Raw genomic sequence first — 6,620 nt, 5'->3', positions numbered from 1 at the left:
ATTGAACTAGGTATTGAGATACCGACGATCGAATCTCGGGCAAGTAACATACCGATGACAAAGGGAACAACGTATGTTGTTATGCGGTCTGACCGATAAAGATCTTCGTAGAATATGTAGGAGCCAATATGAGCATCCAGGTTCCGCTATTGGTTATTGACCGGAGACGTGTCTCGGTCATGTCTACATTGTTCTCGAACCCGTAGGGTCCGCACGCTTAAGGTTTCGATGACAGTTATATTATGAGTTTATGAGTTTTGATGTACCGAAGTTAGTTCGGAGTCCCGGATGTGATCACGGACATGACGAGGAGTCTCGAAATAGTCGAGACATAAAGATTGATATATTGGACGGCTATATTCGGACACGGAAGTGTTCCGGGTGATTTCGGAGAAAACCGGAGAGCCGGAGGGTTACCGGACCCCCCCCCCCCAGGAGAAGTAATGGGCCATATAGGCCTTAGTGGAGAGAGAGAGGGGCAGCCATAGGTGGGTCGCGCACCTCCTCCCCCGTTGGTCCGAATTGGACTAGGAGAGGGGGGGCACCGCCCCCCTTTCCCTCTCCCTCCCCACTTCTTTCCCCCTCCTAGTAGGAGTCCTACTCCTACTAGGAGGAGGAGGACTCCTTGGCGCGCCATAGAGGGCCGGCCGGCCTCCTCCCCTTGATCCTTTATATACGGGGGCAGAGGGCACTCCTTGAGACACAAGTTGATCCACGTGATCATATTCTTAGCCGTGTGCGGTGCCCCCTTCCACCATAGTCCTCGATAATATTGTAGCGGTGCTTAGGCGAAGCCCTGCGACAGTAGTACATCAAGATCGTCACCACGCCGTCGTGCTGAAGGAACTCTTCCCCGACACTTTGCTGGATCGGAGTCCGGGGATCCTCATCGAGCTGAACGTGTGCTAGAACTCGGAGGTGCCGTAGTTTCGGTGCTTGATCGGTCGGGCCGTGAAGACGTACGACTACATCAACCAAGTTAACGCTTCCATTGTCGATCTACAAGGGTACGTAGATCACACTCTCCCCCTCTCGTTGCTATGCATCACCATGATCTTGCGTGTGCGTAGGATTTTTTTTGAAATTACTACGAAACCCAACAGTGGCATCCGAGCCTAGGTTTTATGTGTTGATGTTATATGCACGAGTAGAACACAAATGAGTTGTGGGCGATATAAGTCATACTGCTTACCAGCATGTCACACTTTGGTTTGGCGGTATTGTTGGACGAAGCGGCCCGGACCGACATTACGCGTACGCTTACGCGAGACCGGTTCTCCTGACGTGCTTTGCACATAGGTGGCTTGCGGGTGACAGTTTCTCCAACTTTAGTTGAACCGAGTGTGGCTACGCCCGGTCCTTGTGAAGGTTAAAACAGCACCAACTTGACAAACTATCGTTGTGGTTTTGATGCGTAGGTAAGATTGGTTCTTGCTTAAGCCCGTAGCAGCCACGTAAAACTTGCAACAACAAAGTAAAGGACGTCTAACTTGTTTTTGCAGGGCATGTTGTGATGTGATATGGTCAAGACATGATGCTAAATTTTATTGTATGAGATGATCATTAGGCGTGTCCTCTAAGTTTGGACAATTTTCCTTCTAGTCCTTCTTCTTGAGCCGACCCATTGTGCTCTTCCGTGAGCAGGCCTCCTGCCTAGTCTCACACTGGGCCTTTCGACCTTTCTTGTTTCCCTTCCATGTCCCATAAAATAGAGTGACCCATAGAGCCTCCATGCTCCTGGTCGGGTCATAATTTTAGCCGGGTCTTAGTCGTGGGGAACATCCCCAACATAGCACTTTGGGAAAATGATTTTCTTCACTATCCAAAATGCCTAAGTTGGTGCCTGGAAGTCCTCTATTTGAATCCCTTTCACGGTGCTAAGTGCATGGGAGTTCCACATCACCTACAAAACACACGAAGACAAAGAAAATTAATAAAAACTAACAAAGAATAAAGATTATGCAATGCTCGTGGTGAAAAGAGTAAATATAAGAAATCATGCATATGGACATGTAATTGGCTCAATGTGACATGATATATGAGGAGAACATGCAACAAATGAGCTCTAAAATGCGTAAATACAGAGCCATCAACTGAGAATATATGATCATGGACATGAAAGGCCAAGGGAATGAATAATTGAGACATGAGCATTGCCGGTGTGCGTTGCCGTACACATGCACATTGCAACATACGTGAGAAGACATTGTTGATTCTACGGATGCACAATAACAAGACAATAAAGCACGGTGTGTGTTATAAATAATTTTATTTGCGCACGGTCTACCAATGTGGACAGACATGCACATTGTTATGATCCAAAAAATGCACATTTGAAATGTGTGCTATCTAATCCAATTGGCGAATCAATCTAATATACGACTCAGCAAACAACGTGGCCGCGCTTCCTCGCATCAATTGTGCCCTAGCCAAAAACACAACATTTCGCCGGGGCACAACAGCCGTGAACCACCCCAAAATACCCTTATGACAGACGAGTCGTCCATCGGTTTACATGTGTGAAGCAAACCCGAGGTTAGTTGTACTTACATCATTCTGTCAAGGTTGGATTACTACCGACGGATGTGGAAGGGATGTCGCCGAGGCTAGAATGGATACCGCTGGATCAAAGGAAAAAAAATGGGGCGAGGACTAAAAATTCCTGACGCAGCTACGACAGTGGGCGGCCAAACGTAGCCAAAGACCCCGCCGCGTGAACAGCTGAAGCCCCCTGCTAGTGCAGTTGACGTCCCGACAACAATGATGGTTCGTTACGGGCCGACTGCCGCTGGAAGCAAATTGAGAAGGAACCTTGAGCATCTTTTGCGTCTCCTAGAGGTCGCGATCCCCAGTCGTAACGACAACGAGCCAACGATGGCGAAACTACTGCTGAGAAGACATGGAGTTGGGCACTAGGGTGGTGGAGCATCAGCTGCCATATGTGGCAAGGAAGGGACCGTGATACATAATGTGAGTTTTGGAAGCAAGGGAGTGTAGTAGGGAATTAATAAGGGTGATATGCCATGCCACCCATGCTTCCCAAGGAGTACAAGTTTACTGACACGTGAAACTGCATGCTGCGCTGCGCCTTTTCGGCACCGACTCCTTAGGAAAGGCCGGCTAGGCCATTATTCTCCCTCAAGACCGAGGACAACTTTAGGTTCGTGAGGGCAATTCTGTGCCGACCAGGATGCCAAGTTTATCGAACCCGATCAAGTGTACTTGACACGCCTTCTTCAAAAGTCAGGTAGCACGATTAACATTTTGCCATACAATCACATTCAATTCAATCCTATTTATGAGCAATGAAGATAATAATAAATAGTTTCTCTATCCGACTTCGCATATAGTTCTGCAAAAAAAACCTTCAAAAAGTTCACCTAACTTCTTGGTTGCATTTGATTTTTGTATCATCAAGTTATAAATAAAACTTGCCATTCGCCCAACACAAAAAAACCCCTAAAAAATGACCAACACAAAAAAACCCACGTGCCACTGATTATCTCCATTTTCACTCAAGTTCTATAACTTTATTTTTTATTTGATTATATTTTTATGTAAATAGAAATAAGAACTTAATCGGTACCTTTGGCGTTCACCACGCGACGGAGCACGTGCGTTCTCCGTTTTGTTTTTCTGCGAGTGTAACGTGCGTTCTCCTTAGCGCACACGCAAAAAATGGCAAAGCTGGTGTGGACCTTAGCGCACACGCAAAAAATGGCAAAGCTGGTGTGGACCTGGGCTTAGCCCGGCTTAGGCCCGCATTTCGGTCCCGCAAATCCAACCCGGCCCGAACCGACCCGATCTGGCGTATATTATCCCGACGTAGGGCTTGTTCTGAACTCCTCCAGCTTCTAACTCTGCAAATTTTTGGACAGAAGCTGTGCCGAATGTTTGAGCTCCTAGAAGCTGTATTCGAGAAGCTGAGCCCTTCTCGTGTGTAAAAACTTGAAGCCCGTTAAGCCCAGCTCCAGAAAAACGAGAAAGAGAAGTTCGCCCTATTTACAACGAAAATGCCACCGCTAAAGAAAACGGTTCACCGGCCCGACTCGATACGGTCACAACAACGCGCTCGAGCAGTTCCCCTCTCCCTCGAATCGCTCCGCTGCCAAACAATTCCCCTCTGTGACCTACCTTGTTGCCGCTGTCGCCCCCGCCGCCACGGCCAGATCCCGTCAGCCGCCGGCCGGAGCTCCTGTCCACTGCCAGATCTGGCGTATACAAGGCCATCCCCGTAGGTTCCCTTCCATAAGACCACCCCGAAGGTGCATCCTCGCCGATACCCGTCGCAACACCCCCGCCGGCTGCATACACCGCCGGTGCTGATCTCCACAGACCCCGCCTCAACTTCTGAACCCCCATCCCGGACGGCATCAACCCTAGGTGAGCTTCCTTTCCTTCTTCCCCAAGGTCCTCCCATGGCAGCCATGGTGAAGCTACTGTAGATGCAAATGAGTTTATTTTTTCATAATAGTGCAAATGTGTGAAGTGGTATGTGTACTGCCGTGTACATGTGATTTGTATATACATTTGTTAGTTTAATATCTGATTGTGGCTAGTCCAGCATGAAACTGTCAGTTAGTATTATTTTTTCATAAGTGTGCACTGGCTTGAAGTGTGGTATGTGTACTGCTCTGTCAATGTGATATGTGCGTAAATTATTCATTTTATATGGCTGTGGCTAGACAAGAAATTTTTATGTTTCCAATCCATGTATTGTTGTCCATGTGTTGCATACATTTGTGGACCAAAGTGACATGCATTTTTCTTAGAGAAGTTTGATCATGACTGCTGAATGGAGCGTTGAGAACACTCGGATTGTGTGCGAGTTGTTTGCCGCGCAAGTGAACGCTGGAAATAGGCCAGGAAATTATTTGACACCAAATGCATTTGATGAGGTGACAAGGCAATTCAAAATGAGAACTGGGTTTGACTACACAAAAACGCAATTGAAAAACAAATGGGACAAGCTTAAAGGTGATTTCAGTGTATTCAAGAAACTCAAGTTGCGGGAGACCAGAGCCGGATGGGACTATGTGAACAATACTGTGTCGTAAGATGATGAGTGGTGGAAAAAGGCTAAAATTGTAAGTTCTTTGGGTGATGTATCACATATCATAATTCATCCATATCATTTTACCTACTAACAAATTGTTTCCCTTGTTGTATTACAGGATATTAAAGGTTGTGGCAAGTTCAAGAAGAAAGGACTTGCTAATGAAGAAAACTTGCGGACTATATTTGGAGATATCACAAGTGATGGTACTGACCATTGGAATCCTTCTTCGGGCACGCCTCCTCCCTCTAGTGCGGCATTGAAAGCTAGCATCAATGTTGATGAGATCGAAGATCTTGATTTGGATGATACCGAAGAACAAGCATCTCAGGCAACACCTACTTCATCTAAAGTGAGGCTTGGAATCATCATTCCGGAGAAGAACAAGAAACCCAAGACCGCACAAGTGATGTGTGAGCAAGTTACAAGGATTGGTGATATTGCCGAGGCTTCTCACTCATCATTTCAATCTTTCCTAAAGCAAGATGAGGCGAACTCTGTCAGCTCGGTTATGGATGAAGTCATTGCTTGTGGTGCAGCAGCTGATACCGATGAGTTCTTCATGGCTTCTGAGTTGTTTGTGAAGAGGGCGCAAAGGGAGATGTTTCTTTACATGCCTCTTGAGTCCCGAAAGGGATGGTTGCGCATGAAGTATGACTTGAAGTATGGGAAGTAGTTAATTTACATGCACACCATTCCATCTTTGTGTAATGGTCGATTATCCTTTGCTATCTAAACTATTTGTGTCTTTTATGTCAAACCTAGTGCTTGAACCTTCTTTATGACTATGTTGTTGAACTACTTGATACTATTTCATCTATTTATTATATGCATTGTGGAACCATCTTTATGTCTATGTTGTTGAACCTAGTGTTCGCTATTTATGTATGCATTATGTCTATGTTGATTCAATTGATGCTAACTTTTGTTTCATATATTGGTGGTTGTTTATATGCAGATGTCATCGGATAGTGAAAGTGATGATGACACAAATTATGAAAGAAAGAAAATTATGGTTTTCCAATATCAACATGATATGGACATGCGTTGTTCGGGTGTGTCATCCATAGTTGGGAAGTATTGTAAAAGTTGGGTCATGAAGGCCGACCCTAGGACATCTAGGTTGAGTGGGTTTGAATGGTTGCAAGAGACTATTGGAACACCCGGAGAGACGTACACAATGTTGAGAATGAATGCAAATGTGTTTTTTGATCTTCATGACAAGTTGGTGGGGGAGTATGGCCTCAAAGAAACATGCTTCGTTACCACTTATGAGTCTCTAGCTATGTTCTTGTGGACCTTGGGAGGGTGCGAATCAAATAGGAGAACCCAAAACCGTTTCAAACATGGAGCGGATACAGTCCACCGAAAGTTCCATGAGGTTCTACAATGTGTGGTCAAGATGTCATCTCACTACATTAGGCCTCAAGACCCAAATTTTCGCATCGTGCATGATAGGATTAAGCGTGACAAAAGGGCTTATCCTCATCTCAAAGACTGCATTGATGCAATAGATGGGACACATGTCAGGGCTTCTATTCCGGAAGGACCTTCAAAAGTAAGG

At 45.8% G+C, this 6,620-nt stretch overlaps 1 long non-coding RNA gene across 1 annotated transcript; it reads left to right on the top strand.

Moving 5' to 3' along the window:
- The first annotated feature begins 4,001 nt into the window (after positions 1–4,001).
- LOC123098253 (uncharacterized) lies at positions 4,002–5,876 on the top strand. Its single transcript, XR_006447703.1, has 3 exons — positions 4,002–4,383; positions 4,778–5,087; positions 5,175–5,876. It is a non-coding gene; the product is annotated as an uncharacterized lncRNA (long non-coding RNA).
- Positions 5,877–6,620: the final 744 nt, after the last annotated feature.

This window comes from Triticum aestivum, chromosome 1A (assembly GCF_018294505.1).
Source record: "Triticum aestivum cultivar Chinese Spring chromosome 1A, IWGSC CS RefSeq v2.1, whole genome shotgun sequence".
NCBI lineage: Eukaryota > Viridiplantae > Streptophyta > Magnoliopsida > Poales > Poaceae > Triticum > Triticum aestivum.
Note: the sequence above shows the minus strand (reverse complement) of the source record. Positions and strands in the feature narration are given on the sequence as shown.